Source organism: Oryctolagus cuniculus, chromosome 7 (assembly GCF_964237555.1).
Source record: "Oryctolagus cuniculus chromosome 7, mOryCun1.1, whole genome shotgun sequence".
Taxonomy (NCBI): domain Eukaryota; kingdom Metazoa; phylum Chordata; class Mammalia; order Lagomorpha; family Leporidae; genus Oryctolagus; species Oryctolagus cuniculus.
Window position 1 is genome coordinate 101,005,263 of NC_091438.1, and position 22,213 is coordinate 101,027,475.

Below are 22,213 nucleotides of genomic sequence, written 5' to 3' on the forward strand. Positions count from 1 at the left end.
GGGAGACCTGGAGGAAGTACCTGGCTTCTGGCTTCAGATCAGCTCATCTGTGTTCGTTGCGGCCATTTGGGGTGTGAACCAACAGAGGGAAGACCTTTCTCTGCCTTTCCCTCTCACTGTCTGTAACTCTACCTCTCAAATAAATAAATAAAAATTTTTAAAGAAAAAAACTGTAGATGGATTCACTGAAACTTAATCAAAAATTTAAAAGTAGCTACTCCATTCTGTTCTGGCTTTGTAATTACCAATTATATTTTTTTTCTCAAGAAGAAACACTTCTGAACTTATTTTGATTGATTTTATCAGCCAGCTCTCTTGCATCATTAAGTAGCATCTTTTATAAAAAAAAGGTTGTTTTGCTTAGTTTATGCTAATGATAGTATTTACATTTTTAGTTATTAATAGATTCAGATGTCTCATTTGTGTTCAAAAACAAAGCCCTAACAAAAGAGCAAAATATTAATAAATTCTGTTTTGTGCAGTTTAGAAATCAAGTCTCTGTTAAACATCATTAGCAAGAAAAGTGAATACTATTCAGAAGCTATAAGAGTCAAAATTGCCTATGTACTGGGCCCTAGTTTTCCACATTAGAAGCCAATATTTACATGTTCCTCTTCAGAAAATACAGTTTTCTCACATACTATGTACACGATAAAACAAGAAAAATATGGCACTAGTACATTTCCTTAATTCTAAGGGAAATGAAAAATCTATTCTTCTTTGGAGAGAGGTTGACTGTGACTCTTCAGTGTTAATGCCAAACTGTGGAAGGTTTTTGGTATAACTAGAGTTCTTGGGGCACAGCCAAAGAGGCATGAGTTGGGTGAGGGGGGCAGGTGAGAAAACAAAGGCAGGAGATGAGACTTCCAAAAACACTCTAAAGCATGGTACAAAGAAGGCAGGGCTTGGACTGGGATAAAGAGGCACCAGGGGTACACCTGAATCAAAGAAACGATCTAGAAAAGTAGAATGTGCAGCAGTTGCACTGTCATTCCTAGGGTACTTGGGGAACTGAGACCCACTAAAGATAGTTCCTGCTAAGCCTCAAAGAGGGCCGGAAAACCTTGTCTATGCCTAAGGATACTTGTCTGTTTATAACAACATTTACAGTCCATACAGAATTATTTTAGCCTGCTATGAATTTATTCAATTTCCAGTCTTGCCTGCAATTGCCTTAGCAGGTCCAGGCCAAATTATTCTGTAGGCCTTATTTCAGCTCATGGGCTGGATGTTCTTCACCCTTGATCTATAATCGTGCCTAGATGGCTGCTTGGGTTTGCCAAGCATTAGAAAATTTTTTAATACCAGAACTTTAGAAATGGTTGAATTGCATTTCTAAGGCAGGAGTTTCTCAATAATAGGAGTGTATGTGAAAATCTCCTGGGAAACAGTACACACCTACTCCCTTGGGATTCTGAAGCAGGTACCTTAGATATAATTTTGATCTACATTTTTAGAAAATGGACAACAGAAATGAATGGCATAGACAACTGGATTGTTCGAATTTCACTCCGTCCCTTTATTAATAATTGCATTTACTTCTTAGGGTTATGCTTTCTTTCTGGTCCATGTCCCTGAGGGCAAATCCTAAACATCTTTTTTTTTTTTTTTTTTCCCATAGTACACTATAATAGGACGCAGGACTATATGGGATACTTCTGGTGCACTGGTGCACTGAGAGTTTATTTTTCCCCAGCTTCTGTGTGAAAGATGTATTATCTCTGAGGCTTACTGACCAACTGATCTCCATCAGTAGTGATCTCACCATTACTATCTCCTCTGTCTCATGTGGTATAGCTCTGGGATAGAGAATTCCCCAAACTTTCACAAAATATGTATTCCTGGGTCTCCTCCTTCCCGCCCCTCTCTATCTTTTGCTTTGCATTTGCTGCATCGTCTTCATTTCTCTGTTTCTTATCACTCCAGGCTTCTATTCTTAACCATATCCAATATTAGTTCTTCATCTGTCACATCTCTTAAAGAGATCCAGATCCATGTTACCCAATTGCCTGTAGTTTTCCTCACTCAAATCTATACCATAAAAATAAAAGACATGTTTCAACATGTGAAAACTTTCTTCAAATCAAACTCTTCTTTTCCCCCACTTTTCTTCATTCTGTTTTTTCTGCATCTCTTACCTTTACTGTCTACATAAGCTACAGAAGTAGCATTAAAACCTCTGCCTCTCTCATCCCCATATCTAATGCTATTATGTACTGTTAATGTTACCATCTACACTTCCGCAAGTCTTCATTGCTGCATCCCTATCGCAGACCAGAATCTTATCATGTCCCTAATGACACCAGGGAGTTCCTCCACCCCTTGCCTCCTGGTCTCTGGATCCACACTTGTTTCTGAGGCTGATCTCCATCTCTTCTCTAGTTCAGCTCTTTCGGGTGAGGCTGTGCAGCAGATTACATGAGTAAGGATGTCATCAGTCATCCCCCCTAACCTTCTTTCCCAGGAGCGCATGTGCCTTTAGGAGACAGTCAAGTGAAAACATTCCAAGCAGGACTTCCTCCTGGACCAGAACACCTGCTTTTTTGCCACTTTTAGCCCTGAGGCTGAATCCGCCCTGCAGCATGCACTGAGTTGTTTCTGCCAAGGACCTTGGTGAGTCTTCCTGCATTTTGATTTTCTGAGTGTCGAAGTGTCCTCCAGGCCATGACCTTCCCCACTCCCTCCCACTGCCCTGAACTCCCAGCCCTCACTGGGTCTATCAGTGGTATCTCTAATGAATCCTTATTGTGAATAAGTTTATTGACTTTCTTATAGGGTCCCTGAGATCCAGACAAATCAGGGAATGTTGGACATCTGTTAGTGTCCCTGATCATTCTGTCACAGATAAGGAGCCAGCCTGCCCAGAGCAAGCGCAGGACTTCCAGCAGGGTGTTTCCTAATTCCACTTGCTGGCACACCAGCCAGGCACCTGCAGGCCAGCCCAGACACACAGTAGTACACATGATCTTCCTTACGCTCAGGAACAGCAAAAAGGGAGTTGATTCAGAACTCTGATTCACAGGCCGTATTTAACTCATCTTTAGTTTGTGCTTCTCTCTCCGATTTCTCAGCCTGTTTCTCTGTGCCAGAGGTCCTTTCTGTACTTTTCCTAACGTCCCACGACCCTTCAGTAACTTTAAACATATTAAGCCTCAATAAAACTCAGATCCCAAAGCAAGAAAACCCTGGAAAGAAATAGAACTTCCTTCTCTAATTGTTCAGAAGCCTGCCTTTCCTAAATGTCAAATGCCCGAAATACTCACCTTCTTTTGGATCAACAGCAAACAGAGGGGTAAAGTAATTCCGAGCACAATGACTCAGCATCCAGAACAATACAGGAAGAGCCTAGTGTGTGTCAAATACATTAACACAAACAACAGAATCACAGTTTCCCCTTCTGAAAGAGCCCATTGGCTGTTGGATAAAGGGCAAACTCCTAAACAAGACAAAAAAACCTTCCTTCCCTAACTGGCGGTAACCAGAGGTTGCTCATAGTTCCACCCCTCCTCACACCCGATCCTTTCTCCAAGTTCACTCGCCCTCTACTTCAGCAAAGCAAGCTACCCACCATTTCCCAAACACACCATACTTGCTCATCCACTCTGCCCTCTGTACCTGAAAAGCGTGTCCATGCGCATTCTGTGATAGAACAGTACTTGCCCTTTCTCTTCTCCAACTTCTCAGTAAAATTGTTCTCTTTGTTTTCTAGGCTTCTATAGTCCCAATTAGGATTTTTAGGCAGTAGCTATTAAATGATGTTTTAACTGTTTATATATATTATTAGATTCTACTTGCTATACAACAAATATCAATCAATGTTTAATAATATTATGATTGAGTCTTTCCAATGTTTTCATTAGAAGATTCCAGTACCCCTTTTGATATTAACTTGTAGGCCCAGAGAATGATTAAGGATTCTTCCTTTATGGTTTGAGGCTTGAGGGAAGAATTGTTCTCTTTACTAGGAATGGGTCCAGGAGTAGCATACAGAGAGCTTATCCTTGCCCATAGCAGAGATCACAAACCAATTATAACTTTCATTTCCCTGAATCAAATGTTGCAGACTGGGTTATCTGGAAGCAGACACCGAGGCAGACAGAGTGTGGGTTCAGGATATTGATTAGGGACCAGCACTGTGATAGGTGGCTGTCTGCATGGAGGGGAGCAGGTCAGAGGGAAAACTGGAACTGTGGTGCAGGCCTGACAAAGTCTCACTCAACTCCCTTGTGAGCTTTGGAACACTCGCTCACCATTACTTGATACAGGGTAAAAATGCATGGAACTTAGCCCCTTACCATGATTAATCTCTGGAAGTGGGCTGTTTTGAGGAGATCATTGTTTGGATGAAATGATTCTTTGCAGCTAAGGTAGTTCTTGAAGGAGCTAAATGTTGAAGGCTGTCTGATGAGTACTCTCCCAGAAACGGGGTAAAAAAACTTTCCTCAAAATGATCTCAATTGGGCGTCCTGTATCTACAGCACCCACATACAGCATTGGACTTTTTTTCTGCAGAGCACTCTAAGTAGACAAAGTGCTGAGAGTTAGCAAGTAACATGAAATCATTATGGGATACCTACCCTCAAAGTTTTAGATCTATTCACTGTGATATTTTCTTCTTTGTTTTTTTTTTTTTTTTTAAGATTTATTTTATTTATTTGAAAGACAGAGTTACAGAGAGAGGTAGAGACAGAGAGAGAGGTCTTCCATCCGCTGGTTCGCTCCCCAGATGGCCACAACAGCCGGAGCTGCGCCAATCCGAAGCCAGGAGCCAGGAGCTTCCTCAGGGTCTCCTACCTGGATGCAGGGGCCCAAGGACTTGGGCCATCCTGTACTGCTTTCCCAGGCCATAGCAGAGAGCTGCATCAGAAGCAGAGCAGCTGGGTCTCGAACCAGAGTCCTTATGGGATGCCAGTGCTTCAGGCCAGGGCTTTAACCCGCTGCACCACAGCGCCGGCCCCAATAATTTCCTCTTTGAACTTTTAAAAATATATCTCTTTTACAGAGTTTCTGAACTAAGAATTAAACAGCTATGTTTAAAATTTAAAAGCGTTCTTGACATTCCAACAGTTACTATGCCAATAAAACAGTTCTTCCAGTAGTTTAAACAATTTTAATTAAGTCTTTCCTGCTAAACAGGAACTGCAGACACCTGCTCTCTATATCCAGGATATTTTGGGAGGCAAATCTCCCTTCTTTGCTCCCTGCCTCTCATGTCTACTGTTTCCCTTCTTCTTCCTCTTCCCTCCCCCCTCACCTCTCTTGCCTTCTCTTTGGCCTCACTTGTTTCTTGTCTCATTTCTCCGTTTCTCCATCTCCTTTCTTCTGCTCTCTCTTTGTTCCTCACTCTTTCTCTTTCTTGCTCTCTCTGAAGTTTTGATGAAAATCAAAGAAACAGGGCCAACGCCATGGCTCACTAGGCTAATCCTCCACCTGTGGCGCCACCCCGGGTTCTAGTCCCAGTTGGGGCGCCGGGTTCCGTCCCGGTTGCTCCTCTTCCAGTCCAGCTCTCTGCTGCCCAGGAAGGCAGTGGAGGATGGTCCAAGTGCTTGGGTCCTGCACCCACATGGGAGACCAGGAGGAAGCACCTGGCTCCTGGCTTCGGATTGGCATAGCTCGCCAGCCGTAGTGGCCATTTGGGGGGTGAATCAATGGAAAAAGGAAGAACTTTGTCTCTGTCTCTGTCTCTCTCTCATTGTCTAACTCTGCCTGTCAAAAAAAAAAAAAAAAAAAAAAAAAAAGAAAATCAACCAAACATAACCAATGTGGAGTTAATGTCCTGATTACTATCTTTCTCTTAGAAAATATTCTGTTTGGTCTTCAAAGAAGGAGATACCTTTCTCTGAAGGGAGGAGAAAACCTCCACTTTGACTATGACCTTGTCTAAACAAGATAAGAGTCAGAGAACTCAAGGGGCTTCCATAGCCTTGGAAACTCATGACTGGTGCATAGGGAGATTACTGATGCCATAAACAGGAGTGTCAATTGGTAAAGTCAACAACAGGAGTCACTGTGTACTTACTCCTCATGTAGGATCCCTGTCCTTAGTGTGCTGTACATTGAGACTTAATGCTATAACGAGTACTCAAACAGTATATTTCACTTTGTGTTTCTATGGGGGTGCAAACTGTTGAAATCTTTACTTAATGTATACTAAACTGATCTTCTGTTAAAAAAAAAAGAAGAAGAAGAAATTATCAATTCCCAACTTGACTCTCACTGGGATTAAACATGACAATAGGTCTGATCTGATTTCATCATCATTTAAAAAATCATCTATTATTTTTCACTTTATGTTTCTGTGTGGGAGCAAACTGTTGAAATCTTTATTTAATGTATACTAAGCTGATCTTCTGTATATAAAGAGAATCGAAAATGAATCTTGATGTGAATGGAAGGGGAGAGGGAGTGGGAAAGGGGAGGGTTGAGGGTGGGAGGGACGTTATGGGGGGGAAGCCATTGTAATCCATAAGCTGTACTTTGGAAATTTATATTCATTAAATAAAAGTTAAAAAAAAAGAAAATATTCTGTTAAAGTAATTTCAGACCCAAATGTTAGGACGGACATCAAGAGGAAAATAAACTAGTGAAAGGAAAAGCTTATTTTCCTCCTTTTTTATTTTTATTAGGATTTTAGATTGGAAAATATATTCCATAGTCTGAAATATCACAAGCCATTCAAATTGCTCTAGGTACCAAGGGATGTGTTATAAACTGTCCTTGACAGACGATCACCAACTGCATGCTGGTCAGTGATGAGATCCAGTTAATGGGCTTCCTTATCCCTCTAAAGGGAATTGGGGAGTTTGGTGAGTGTGTTTATCTGAACAAGTGCAGATATGTGTAACCTAATAGTGCTTTGCTATAGTTGTCAGAGCAAACTCTAAGTTTCAATGCCAGTATCTGCTGAAATAGAGTTGAAAATACTTGCAATACTGAATCATACTTTAAAAATTGCTGGATATAACTTGACTCTCACTGGGATTAAACATGACAATAGGTCTGATCTGATTTCATCATCATTTAAAAAAATCATCTATTATTTTTCACTTTATGTTTCTATGTGGGAGCAAACTGTTGAAATCCCTACTTAATGTGTGCTAGGCTGATCTTCTGTATGTTAAGATAATTGAAAATGGATCTTGATGTGAATGGAAGGGGAGAGGGAGTTGGAAGGGGGAGGGTTGTGGGTGGGAGGGACGTTATGGGGGGGAAGCCATTGTAATCCATAAGTCGTACTTTGGAAATTCATATTCATTAAATAAAAGTTAAAAAAAAATGAAAAAAAATTGCTGGATATGTAGCTGCATTTAACTTCTGCTATATCTGTTAGTAGGTCATTTTTTCTGCCTCCATAATAAGGACTCAGTATTGCCTTCTGTTTATTCTTATAGTATGAAATACTGCTTTTTAAAAAGTTTTAGCTTGGCTACACAATATTGTTTTTAAAATTTTTATTATACCATGAAGTAGTAATACTATTTGTATGAGTAAATATCTCTGCCTGAGTAAATGATAAATGTGTATATTTCCCCATGTTCCTGGCCTTCTAATCTTAAGAAAGGTGTTGTCACTACTTTCTTAAACAGCTATCTGTCGCCAGGTTGTACTCAATGTGATGCATATGATTTAATCTGTGCATTTAGGCTCAAGGTTAATTTGAGGATCTTTTATGGTTTCAGAAACTGGTAATCAGAAACAGTTCTAATTCTCCAGGCCAGCAAGTTATAGGCCCTCTCTGTTCCCTCTAAAATTTCCTCATTAACTAGTCAGTTGTTTTCTAAGTTGTTTTCTCTTCAGTGTAGGTAAAGTATCAAACGCAATTGAAAGCAACTAACCTATACTCTGAACACTCTTTGTGTAAACCATTTTTCACAGATTGACAACTATGCAAGATACTTTAGCTTCTAAGTTACAAGAGCTGGTAGATTTACCCAACTGTTTCACCAATGTTCTACTAAGGTTGTCATTTTTCTGTTATTCTATAAAAGTTTCCTACCAAACTCTGGCCAGTCCCAAGTGTTTCAAGTTTTGTTGCTTTATTAACCTCTTACTTCCAAGTACCAAATTCTATATCAGTTTGCTATTGTCACAGTAAAGCTACATTAAAAAAAATAAACTCAGTGTTTTAAAAATAACAATCATCTATTCTCACGAATCAGCAAGCCAGCTGGAGTGCCTCTATTAATCTTGGCTAGGCTGAGGTGAGCAGCTCTGTTCCAAGCTATGGTATCTGGCATGACTCTGGTCCACATGTTTTCATTCTCTGGCCTAGCTACTGAGGCTTTTTTCATGGCAATAGCAGATGCACAAAAGGGCAGTAGAAACCTCCAAGGCTTCTCACAAGTTACAGGTGACGTACTGTTTCTTCCACCCATGTGTTACTGAATAGTGCAAATCACATGGCATAGACCAAAGTCATTAGGTAAGAAAACATACTTCATCATCAGTGAGGTTGTGGCATGGATGTAGAAACAAGGAAAAATGAAAACTCCACCATAAACATATCACTAGATGACAGAAAGGTATTTGATAAAAGACAAACATTTTCTAAAAAAATTTCTTGATGAAATAGAACAGAAAATAATGTCAATATTTTCCTAAATAATAAAAGTTCAAGATTGTTTTTAATGTAAATTAGTAAGGAATATTTGAGGGAGCCCCCCAGGACACAATAGTATTTTGAAAAGTTCTAGAAAATATAATAAGGTCCAACAATAATGAAAAAGAGAGAGAGAAGAAATGAAAGAAGGAAGGAAGGAAGAGAGAGAGAGAGGAAAGAACACAGGGAAGGAGGGAGGGATAAAGAGAAGGAGAAATAAGAATGGGGGGGAGATAATAAAAATCGTGATGATAATGTCTTATTTAAGAAAATAAAAATAAAAATCATTTTTCTATGACATAGTTACTTAAAACTTTAAGAAAATTTAATGAAAAGAAATTTAGAGAATTTAGCAAGTTTTTTAAAAGATTTTACTTATTTATTTGAGAGGGAGAGACAGCGAGAGAGGTCTCCTATCTGCTGATTCATTCCCCAAATGGCTGCATCGGCTGGAGCTGGGCTGATCCAAACCCAGCTTTCCCTGGGTCTCCCATGTGGGTGCAGAGTCCCAAGCACTTGGGCCATCCTCCACTGCCTTCCCAGGCCACAAGCAGGGAGCTAGACTGGAAGAGGAGCAGCCAGGATGTGAACCGGCACCCATATGCGATGCCGACACCTCAGGTGGCAGCTTAACCCACTATGCCATGGCACCCACTAGAAAATTTAATAAAGTGGATAGATAAGTATGCAAACATGTCAGTATAACTTTTCTCTCCTCTAACAAGTACTAAGAATGGGATTAGGAAACATTTGCAATAAGAGGAATCAAAACAGGTAGGATTAAATTTAATAAGATCTTATTGAAGGAGAGAAAACAAGTTTATTTTAAACAAATGGAAAAATGAACAACATTACTGATTAGGAAACTTTAATGTAAGAATCTATCAAACAGGAGTCACTGTGCACTTACTCCTCATGTAGGATCTCTGTCCTTAGTGTGCTGTACATTGAGATTTAATGCTATAACTAGTACTCAAACAGTATTTTTCACTTTATGTTTCTGTGTGGGAGCAAACTGTTGAAATCTTTGCTTAATGTATGCTAAACTGATCTTCTGTATATAAAGAGAATCGAAAATGAATCTTGATGTGAATGGAAGGGGAGAGGGAGTGGAAAAGGGGAGGGTTGTGGGTGGGAGGGACGTTATGGGGGGGAAGCCATTGTAATCCATAAGCTGTACTTTGGAAATTTATATTCATTAAATAAAAGTTAAAAAATAAATAAATAAATAAATAAATAAAGAGTCAAAAAAAAAAGATCTATCAATGTAACAAAATGTATGCATAATTTAAATGTATGCATCAATTTAAAGTAGAAATCTAAAATTTCTTGGTAGAAGCTACATAAAATAGCTTTAAATTTTACACAAAAGAATATAATAGTTAAGAATAACCAAGAAGTTTGAATGAAACTGACGTTTTGAAATTTGCTTATTGTTTACAGCCCTTGACTATATTCTTGAGGAACAGTGATGTTTCTACCTACTTTTTGTCGAATTATTTATTTAGTGGAGAGTTAATTTTGTTATTATAAAAAAGTAGAAGCTTGTCATTGCAAAAATTAAAAGAAGAAAAGAAGGAGGGAGGGTGGCATTGAGTGAGGGCAGAAGGATTAGGTGGGAAGTATCATTATGGTCTTAAAAGTGTATATATGAAATACATAAAATTTGTTCCATTTTTATAAATAAAAATATTTAAAAAGAATAACCAAGAAGGTTATGAAAAGTAGGGAATTATTAGGGAAAATTTACCATGTAGTTATTGGTACATATCTAACAGCTACTGTAAGAAACTAAATATGGCATTAAAATTGAAGATCAGCATTAAAGAATAAAAATAGAACACAAGATGTGACATTTCAATATACTCATATGACAAAGACCATAGTCCAACACTGTAAAACATGAAGGATATTTAAGAAATGGGACCAACACTGATATTTATGGGGGAAAAATGCAATTGGAGCTCTGTCATAAAGAGTACTAAAGAACAATCACAATGAAGACATATATAAAAAACAGAAATAAGTATCTTAGGAGGAACTTTAGGAAACAATGCATACTTTTTAATTTTTTTTTTTTCTGAGGGACTAGCATTGCAGTCTAGTGGGTAAGACCACCACCTGGAAAGCCAGCATCCCATTTGGGCACTGGTTGATGTCCTGGCTGTTCTACTTCCAATCCAGCTCCCTGCTAATGGCCTTGGAAAAGTACCATCTATGTGGGATACCTGAATCTCCTGTCTCCTGGCTTCAGCCTGGCCTAGTGCTGGTCATTGTGGCCATCTGAGTGTGATTCTCTCTCTCTCTCTCACACGCACACATAAACACACTCTCTCTATCGTTCTCTCTCTCTCACTCACTTCTTCTTTCTGTGACACTTTCATATAAATAAATCTTTTTGAAAAATAAAATTTTTGCTCTGAAAAATATGTATAATATAACAATTTTCATTTTACCTTTCAAAAAAGTTTTCTTTATTATTGGAAAGGAAAATAGGAGTCAGGGTGGGAGTAGAGAGACCTCCCATACCCTGGGTCACTCCTCAAATGCCTGCAACAGTTAGGTCTGAACTAGGCTAATGCCAGGAATGGGAAAGTCAATCTGGGTCTCCCACATGGCAAGGATCAAACAATTTGGGTGCACATTAGTGGAAGCTTGAATCAGGAAAGGAGCCAAAGGACCTGAATCCGAGTTTTCCGGTATGGGATATCAGTGTCCCAAGCAGCATATTAGTCACTGTGCCAAATGTTCACCCTGATTTTGTAACCATTTTAAAGTGGACAATTTGGTGGTATTGATTTTACTCATGATGTTTTAGAACAGTATAACCATTACCACTATTTCCAAAACTATTTTTACCATTCCAAACAGAAATTCTTTATCCTCTAAATAGTAACTTTCCCATTCTCCTTGGTCCTCAATCTGTAGTGTATTTCATGTCACTGTGAATTTGCTTTTGGTAGACATTTCATATTAGTGGAATCATATATTTGTCTTTGTGTCTGGCTTGTTTTACTTAGCATAATGTTTTTGTGATTTGTCCACACTGAACCATTTAGTAGTTTCATTACTTTTTGTGGTGGATAAATATTTCATTATATGTATATTCTACATTTTATTTATACAATCACTTGTTGATAGACACCTGCGTTTTCTTTATGGCTTTCTGAATTATGCTGTAAGGAATGTTGTCATCTAAGTATGAGATATGTTTTCAAATCTTTTGAATATATATGTAAGACTAGAACAATGGATAATCTGCTAATTTTACCTTTAATTTTTTGAACACTAAATTCATTTCCACAATGACTGTACCATTTTACATTCCCATCAGCTAGTAATATACAAGTGTAAGAATTCCAATTTCTTCAAAATGTTGCTAATACTTTTTGTTGTTGTTGTTGTTAAATATTTATTTATTTATTTGAAAGGCAGAATTATTTTTTTAACTTTTATTTAATGAATATAAATTTCTAAAGTACAGCTTATAGATTACAATGGCTTCTCCCCCATAACGTCCCTCCCACCCGCAACCCTCCCCTTATCCACTCCCTCTCCCCTTCCATTCACATCAAGATTCATTTTCGATTCTCTTTATATACAGAAGATCAGTTTAGCATACATTAAGTAAAGATTTCAACAGTTTGCTCCCACACAGAAACATAAAATGAAAAATACTGTTTGGGTACTAGTTATAGCATTAAATCTCAATGTACAGCACACTACGGACAAAGATCCTACATGAGGAGTAAGTGCACAGTGACTCCTGTTGTTGACTTAACAAATTGACACTCTTGTTTATGGCATCAGTAATCACCCTAGGCTCTTGTCATGGGCTGCCAAGGCTATGGAAGTCCCCTGAGTTCACCGACTCTGATCCTATTTAGACAAGGCCATGGTCAAAGTGGAAGTTCTCTCCTCTGAAAGGCAGAATTATATGTAGAGAGGCAGAGACAGAGAAGGAGAGACCTTCCATCCTCTGATTCACTCCCCAAATGGCCACAATGGCCAAGGCTGGACCTTACTAAAGCCAGGAGCCTGATTTTCCATCTGGGTCTCCCACATGGGGGGCAGGGGCCCAGGGCCATAGACCATCTTCTGCTGGAGCGGCCTGGCTGTAAACCAGTGCCCCTATGGAATACCAGGACCACAGGTTGTTGTTTCCCATTTTGTTCTTATATCCATCCTGGAGGATGTGAAATAACACATAAAATTTGGATCTCTTAATGAAAAAAACATACTATTCATTACAATTTGATATATTTTTCAAAGATTCCATAATAAATTAAAAGAATAGAAATATATTTAGAAAAACAAAGTTAAATTCAAATGATAGAGAAAAGGTTCATAGTGATACTTTCAAAAATATAAAATGACTATAGTTTGAAAAAATTAGATAAGTAATATGAATATACAATAACAAATAGAAGCATATGACAAGATACTCGGAAATGGAAAGCAAAATAACACTTCATATGCTTCTGTCAAATATTCATCAGAGCTGTGACACCTATTGCTGGGCATAATGAGGACAACAAGAAGAAAAAGAATGATCTATAAGAGAGAAGATAATTAAAACTGGAGTAATGAAATATGAGAAGTATGAATAATATATGATTAAAATTGGTAAGTTGAAACTAAAAATTATAATTTATTATAATTGAAATTTTATACATAAAAGTGATACTAAAAATTGCACATAGGGGCCAGTGTTGTGGCAGTGGATAAAGCTGCCCTCTTGGATGCCAGCAACCCATATGAGCACCAGTTCAAGTCCTGGCTACTCCACTTCCAATTCAGCTCCCTGCTATTGCACATGGGAAAGCAGCAACAGATGGCCAAAATGCTTGGGCCCCTGCACCCACAGGGGAGACATGGTTGGAGTTCCAGGCTCCTGAATTCGGCCTGGCCTAGTCTCTACATTCAGGGCCATTTGGAAAGTTAACCAGGGGAAGAAAGATCCCTTGTTCTCTGTACTTTCCTTTCTCTTTCTCTGTAACTATACCCTTTAAATAAATAAATCTTTTTCAAATTTTCACATAAAAATAATGAACAGCTGGCAGATGTTTGGTCTAGTGTTTGACACCCACATCCAATATCCAAATGCCAATACATGGATGCAGGCGTACACCTTCCGGATAGGTTAACGCCGGCGAGACCTCGGAGACACCAGACGCGTTTATCGGCTTTTCAGCTTCCACTTTATTTTTCAGCAGACTCGCATTACATGTCGCGAACGCCCGCCGTCTTCGCCTCCTCCAACCCTCTTATATATCCCGCCCTGTTACCGGCATTCATTCACAACTCCTTCATTCACCACTCCCGCTTATTACTGGCGTTCATTCACAGCTCCCGCCTGTTACCGGCGTTCATTCACAACTCCGCCTTTTACCAGCGTTCATTCATCACTCCGCCTTTTACCAGCGTTCATTCATAACTCCCGCCCACCGTCCACCTATTTATATATGATTCACGGAAAACATGTTACCAACTCAGCAAGAGTAAGTGTGGGAAACATGCAATAACAGGATGCTTAAAGTCAAAACAGGATCTTGCAATTAGCAACGGGCAGGGTGGAAAAAGCCCAGCACTAAACTTCTTGTGCTTGTACATGTCGGGAGGGGCACAGCTGGCCAGGCTGTCCCGTTCCCCGACACATGGAAGACCTAGATTGTGTGCTGGATTGAGACCCAGACTTCCAGCTCAGGCCTGCCAGGACTTGTAGGCATTTGGGGGTAAAACCAGTGGATGGGAACTCTCTTTCTTTAACTGTCTCTCAAGTAATTTAAAAATATGATTTTTAAATAGACAATTGGAGAAAGTGCAGAAGTTTCTTAAAATGTTAATACTTTGAATGTTCAAAAATATTGAATGATAGATTAAATATTTGGTTAGAAAATACTAAGCATACATATTAAAATATAATGTTAAAAATAAGAATAACAATTAAAAATAGAAGCTGGAATTTTGGAGCAACAGTTTAAGCCACCACCAGAGACACTGGTATCCTATATGGGAATATGAGTTTGTGTCCCAGCTCCTCCACTCCCCATCCAGCTCCCAGCTATTAGCCTGGGAAAGGCAGCTGAGGATGGCCCAAGTGTTTGGATCCCTGTTACCCACATCGGAGACCCAGATGGAGTTCCAGGCCCTTGGCTTCCATATGGCCCAGCCTTGGCACATGGGACTATTTAGTGAGTGAAGCAGAAGATAGAAGAGCTTTCTCTGTCTTTCCCCCTGCTCTTTTGTCACTCTTGTTTTCAAATAAATAAAAATAAAAATAAAATAAAATAAAATAGAATAATAACTAAAAATTAAAATGACAAGGAGTAAAAACTTGAAGCATCATTTTTGGTCATTTATTCACATTCAGTAAATACTTATTGGTTACTTAATATATTCAGGTACTAGAATATCTAATCTCTGGATTTATAATAATAAATAAGAGAAAAATTCTGAGGTTTCAAGTAGCTTAATGTTTGTTAGCACAAAATAATAATACTAACAGTTCAATAGGGATGTAAAATTCAAGATCAACATACAAAAGCAAAAAATATTCCATATACCATCAGAAATACGTGATATAATACTTGATGATGCCATGAAAATAAAATTAAATATTAACTAGGAATCATTCTATATAAAGGTTATACAAGTCTTGAATGGAGAAAAATCATTTCTATCAAAGAGAAAACACTGAATGAATAGAGAGATAAACTATATTCATTGATGGACGTATTCAATTACATAAAAATGTTAAATCTCAGTCTCTAAAACAAAGAGACAAAGATACAAGATACTTGGAAAAACATGTAACTGAACATGTTTGAATATCAGAAGTAGAATTTTCTGAACAAGATACAAAAAGATAAAGGAATGGTTAAATTTATGTATATGAATTTTATAATATTTAATAAAAGAACAATCAAGAGGAATTAACAAATTGGAATATTTGTAGGAAATAATACTGTTCAAGAATTAAAATTAATGTAGATACTTATATGTATCAATTTCAGACCTCAAAAATGCTAGAATTAATTTTAGAGTATACATATACAATATTATATGATGTATGCAACTTTATGAAAACACCAATCATATTTAGAAAGTCCTCTAAACTCTCAGTTTCTGTTTTGCAGTTGCATTTTATTAAATCAGAGATTATGAGACGTATTTGATACTGTTTTACATAACAATATGAAAGAAAGCACTACCAAATAGACTATGAGAAATAGTTTACCACTTTGAAATTGTACTTAATATTTATCAAAGAACTTTCTTGGGCCTGGCATTTTGGCACAGTGGGTTAAACTAACAGAGAATTGGTTCGAGTCCTGGCAGTTCCACTTCCAATCCAGCTCCATGTTAATGTGCCTGAAAAAGCAGCAGAAGATGGCCCAGGTTCTTGGGGCATTGCCACCTATGTGTGAAGTCCACATGCAACTCTAGGCTACTGGCTTCTTCCAGGTCCAGCCCTGGCTGTTGGGGCCATTTGGGGAGTGAATCAGCAGACGAAAGATCTCTTTTTCTGTCTCTTCCTTCCTCTCTGTCACTGCATATCAAACAAATAAGGTAATTCTTTTAAAAGGGGATTATCTTAAACATAATTATATATAACTTTTTTATTATTTATCATATTCTACTATGAAAAGGATGATGTAAGCAAATAATAAATAGAAGTTCTGCTAAAATATCTTTACTTTCAGACTCTCCTGAACACTTTTCAACTCAGAGTCACTTGATGCCCATTTTTACCCACACTATAGAAATCTTTAGATTTAGAGACATTACTGATCAATTAGTCTTGATTAGGTTTTATGTGTGTATTTCCCTTTCTGCAGTTAACACTGAGTAACACTTGGAAATAAAATCATTAAAGAGTTTATAACCATAGTGTATTTATATAAATTCTATGTGTAAATTCTATGTGTGCTGATTTCATTTCCTTTGGGTAAATTCCCAGAAGTGGGATTGCTGGGTCATGAAGTAGATATATTTTCAGATTTCTGAGACATCACCTTACTGTCTTTCTTAATGAGCGAAGTAGTTTATAGTCCCACCAACAGTGTATTAGAGTGCTTTTTCCCCTACACACTAGCCAGAATTTATTATCTTTTGATTTTGGGATAAAATTCTAATTGAGGTGAGGAGAAACCTCATTGTGGTTTTGATTTGCGTTTCCCTGATGGTTAGCGATCTTGAGCATTTTTTCATGCTTGTTGGCATTTTGTATTTCATGTTTAGAAAAATGCTTGTTCAAGTCTTTTGCCCATTTCCTAATTGGATTGTTTGTTTTTTGTTGTTGAGTTTCTTGAGCTCTTTATAGATCCTGGATATTAATTCTTTATCAGTTGCATAGTTTGCAGACATTTTCTCCCATTCTGTCAGTTGATTCTTCACTTTGTTGAGTGTTACCTTTCCTGGTCAGAAGCTTCTTAGATTGATGCAATCCTATTTGTCTATTTTTGCTTTTACTGCCTATTCCTTAAGGGTCTTTTCCAAGAAGTCTTTGCCTATGTCAATGTTTGGCAGAGTTTCCCAGATGCTTTCCTCTAGTAATTTGGTGGTATCAGTGAGCCACAGCACCGGCTGAGCAGCTTCTTTTTTGATCATGACAAGTTTGAGGTTGCTTTGGAAAGACTCCTAATGAATCTATTAATACAAAATGTAAGAAACTTTCCTTGCTTTATCTGAAATATTTGACACAAAACAAATGTCAAGATTATCAGAGTCAATTAATTTTTGTGCTGTAAATTTGCATTTTAAGAAATTTAGGCCGGCGCCGCAGCTCAATAGGCTAATCCTCCACCTGCGGCGCTGGCACACCGGGTTCTAGTCCCTGTCGGGGTGCCAGGTTCTGTCCCAGTTGCTCCTCTTCCAGTCCAGCTCTCTGCTGTGGCCTGGGAGTACAGTAGAGGATGGCCCAGGTCCTTGGGCCCTGCACCTGCATGGGAGACCAGGAGAAGCACCTAGCTCCTGGCTTTGGATCAGTGCGGTGCACTGGCCACAACAGCCATTGGGGGGTGAACCAATGGCAAAGGAAGACCTTTTTCTCTGTCTTTTTCTCTCACTGTCCAATATGCCTGTCAAAAAAAAAGAAATTTAAATGTTAAATATTTAGTATAATCTTCCAATATTTTTTATCTGCTTCATACATGTGACCAGTTGTAAAGCAATCTACATTGGGTAAATATTATTTATATGCTGACATATATTTATTCATAATTCCAACTAACCATGTATTTAGGTATGATTTTTAAATAGATAACCACCAAAACCCTTCATATAAGCTTTTCATTAAAAATGATTCACCATTTATTATTGTGATTATTCACTTTTATTTAAAAGATATTCATGAAAAATATTCACTCCCCAATAATATAGAATAATATTATTCAGGGAATACCTGAGAATTTATAAGAATTTTGATTTTAAATTCATCAATCCCCAAAACTAATAACTACTGGAAATTCAGAAATATTAACTAATAGCAATAATAGGATGCATTTGTGTCTAAGGTGCATCCCAATTTTATTAACTTTAAAGTATGAAAAATGTAGGTCTTAGCATTAAGGAAATATAGTAGAAAATGAAGACATCATATTCAAAGATAATTTCTTTCAATATCCTTTCTAGGTATAAAATATTCAGTGAGCTTATGGTTTTGAATTTTCTAGGAAGCAGAGTACATTAATATAAGCCCAGAATGTTAATCAGTCATGTGTCTATTTTTTTCTCTCTTCTTTTTACTCATTCTAATAAATGGATTTTCTGTTAATTTATTTCTTGTTATATTTTTGCCTTTTCTTCTACTTTAAGTAAATGAAAATGAAACCTTATTTTGCAACTTTCTTGGTATTCAATTATATTGGTTTTAACTAAAAATAAGTAATTTGAAAAGATATACTTTCCTTGGTTTTCACTTTTCCTCAAAAGAGCAAATTGTATAGAACTAACCACCCAGAAAGTACTTTTTTTCTCTGCTCGCTTTTAAAAATCTCAGTATTAGGGGTTGGCGCTGTGACTTAACAGGTAAGAGCTGCCACCTGCAACGCCAGCATCACACATGGAAGACGGTTCATGTCCCAGCTGCTCCACTTCCAATCCAGCTCCCTACTGGTGAGCCTGGGAAAGCAGCAGAAGATGGTCCAAGTACTTGGGCTTCTGCACTTACCTGGGTAGGACAGGATGAAGCTCCTGGCTCCTGGCTTTGGCCTGTCCTAATCCTGACTGTTGCAGCCATTTGGGGAGTGAACCAGTGGATGGAAGATTCTCTCTCTCTCTCTCTCTCTGTCTCTGCCTCTGCCTCTCTTCTCTCCTTCTCCCTCACTGACTTTCAAATAAGTAAATAAATCTTAAAAACAATTCTAATATTAGAACTAAAAAAGCTGAGAGAGACTTGAGGGGTTATAATATGATTTATAAGAGCAGATAATAAATCTTAAGTTTTTTGTCCCTTCCTGAAATATCCTCACATTAGTATTAGTATTCTAGTATTCTAGTGTATTGGTATTCTTAAAGAAGAGATTCTTTTCAAATGTTTTCTGGGAGGGGTGGGGATTTGGCCTAGAGATTAAGATACTGCTTGAGAATACTATATCCCTTAGCTGAGTGCTTGCATTCAAGTTCAGACTCTGTTCCTGATTCCAGATTCCTGCTAATGCACGCCCTGGGAGACAGCAGCTGATAGTTTAACGACATGGGAGGTCTGAATTAAGTTCATAGTTCCTGGCTTAGAACTGTCCAGGTTCCAGCTGTTCTATGTATTAAGTGTATGAATCAACAGATGAGAGATCTCTTGTCTGTTTACCTTTGTTTCTGTCTCTCTGCCTTTCAATTTAGAAAAGTAAAAATAAATTCTGAAATTTTAAAATATATTTTCTGGGAGATGATAGCAGTGAGTTTTGGTATCACTATATATTATATTACTATCCCAAAACTTTATCATTACTTTAGATTTTTTTGTTAGTTCTATTATTTTGTCATAATCTCACTTGAATTAGGGAAACCTAAACCTACATGACAGAAATTAAATTTGAAAACACTTAACCAGATAGCTTAAGTGTCCTATGCCTCTGTATATCTCTACTGCTCAAAGAATCAGATTCCAAAAGTGGCTTTTCTAATAACTAGGTGGTTCCAGAATTTTAATCTGTCCTGATCCTCACTCACCTTTGTATTTCTAGGACAAGTCACTCAGGCTCAGTTGTCCTTTCTCTACTAAGGGAAATAACTAGATTTCAGAAGTATGCGATGTTGCCTGATTAATATTTGCAAAGTGCTTTGGAGATTAAAGGGGCTATCGAATTGGCAAATGCTATTTTAGGTACTAGCTCAATCAAGTGGTCTAACTGGATGATTGGCAGCCTGTAAAATTTTAAGTCAGTTGCAGGAATTCTTGTTATTGGAGTATAGCTGCTTCCAGAAAATGTATATTTAAATATTAACAACATTTGAAAAGCAAATACTCCCAGAGATAAACAGATGCTTTGAATCCGCAATTATTTATGTATCTTCCCTGTGCCTCCTTCATGCTTGTATTTTTAAAATTCTGTAGGTAAAGGACTGAAGTTCAGGCTCAAGGTCATTGAAGCAGCTGTGATTTTATTAGCATGCTCATTGAATGTGCTATAGAAATGTAATTTAAAGCATTAATATGTACACACTAAATAAAACCACACAGGCTATGGGAAAAGTTATTTATGACACTAGAGTTTTACCAGTTATGGAAATAAATGATATAACACATACATCTCTGGAAACAATGTAAACTTAGCTTACTCAACAGAAGCAGTAAAGGAAATCCTAACAATTCTTTTATTCTGTGAAGAGGATAATTTCACTGATGACAGCTTTTCATAATTTTACTCTTCTAGATAGTAAATAATTTTCATTATTCTTTATTTTATTACTGTTTGAATTACACTCCATATTGGAGTTCACCTTTTGCTAATAATTCTTTGGGAAGTGTATATTCACTGTTTTTCATATGGCAGTTACTACTGGCAGTGCCTAGTTGAAACCTACAGAATTACAACTCTCTTCAATATCCCTACATGACATAGGTAATATTTCAGTTTAATCCAGGGGCATGAATTGAGCCAGGAACAACCATTTCAATTTCTACTGCAGTTTGTTTTGGCTTAACATGGACTAGCTACCATACCCTCTCTCAGTGAACCATATTAAATTGCTTACAGAGACCTGCTCAGAAAGCAAAAGGCATGGCTTTACTATTCTCATGACATGCTATTGCCTAATAATCATGAAAGCTATAAAAAGCAATCCACCACAAATACCCCTGAAAATCTTCATACTCCTGTCCAACGACTAAGTCCCCACAAGAGAATCAAACAGCTAATACTATCACTTCCCTTTTATTTAGCATTATGTTTAGTACAATATCCATTAAAAATCAGATGATCCCATTTGCAATAGCAAACCAGTCCTATTTCTATTTTATTTTGCAGCCATAGCAGAAAGTGGATTGGGCACTAAAGGAAAACATACTAGCATGCAGGACAAGATGCTTTATACACCCCATTTGCTTCTTTTGAAACTATATGAATGTGCTTGTTTGGATCAAAAGTCATAATTTTAAGCAGGCTGCCCATAAACTGAAACTGGATATTGTTGAGAATTAAACATAGTACAAGCAGTAATTGTTGGCCAAGTGAATGAATGTAAGCATATTCATTGTAGCTGGAGATAAACATGCATCACCACATATAAAGATAAATGAATTGATATGTTTTATGATTTAAAAAAATTAAAGCTTCAGAAGTTTTTGTAGGGTGCTTTTTGAGTAAATTATCAGATTAGTTGATATATCTGGTGATCCATAACTCTTGTATCGTGCAGTGTGGCAAACAGAAAAGACATGGCAAATGCACCAAATAAAGAGGAGACTGGAATTCTAGTCCTGGGTATTCCACTGGTTATTTTTGAATACTGGACAAAATACTTCAAGAATCCTTGCTATAGGTTGCCTTCTGTATAATGTGGAGGTTGGACAATGAGTTATTTGATATTATAAGCTGGTCCAATGTGTTGTAGGTCTATGTAGGGAGCATGATTTTGTTAAATTCAGTGTAGAAAATACTAGTTTTTGTTGTCTTTTCCATATCAGTTTATAACATGAAATTAGTGCCCAATCATCACTAAACATACTTAAGGTGTTAACATATTATTTATTGCATACTTATTACTATATTATTATTACATGGCTACCACTTTTTTAACCACATTTGTCCTCCTATATTTTAATTTTCCTTGTGATGTGCTGTTCTTTGGTGATTTATAAATTACATGGAAAAAAATTTGCATTATTTTTGTCCTTGATGGCATAGCCACAGAACAAATAAGATAAAGAAACCATTGGTTACCATTAAGTAATGCTGTGTAGTGTTTAGAAATTATGCTATCTGTTATATTGAAATGTGTGTTGGATTTTTGAGGAGCTCTAACTCTTCTGAAATTATTAAAGCCTACCTATCTTTACTCCTCTGAATATCCTGTTCTGTGGCATAGATCAATGCACTGAAGCATGATGATTCCCTGAAGGGTTTTTAGTATATTGGTAGTGCCACTTCTTTATACTCAAAACCTCTTGGG

General features: G+C 37.4%; 1 long non-coding RNA gene across 1 annotated transcript in view; it reads left to right on the forward strand.

The window, feature by feature from the left end:
- The window catches only part of LOC103350149 (uncharacterized), an 85,971-nt gene that overhangs the window by 58,891 nt on the left and 4,867 nt on the right, over positions 1-22,213 (forward strand). The window contains exon 3 of the long non-coding RNA XR_007924029.2: positions 13,099-13,225. This is a non-coding gene — a long non-coding RNA (uncharacterized lncRNA). The remainder of the gene's footprint in view (positions 1-13,098; positions 13,226-22,213) is intronic.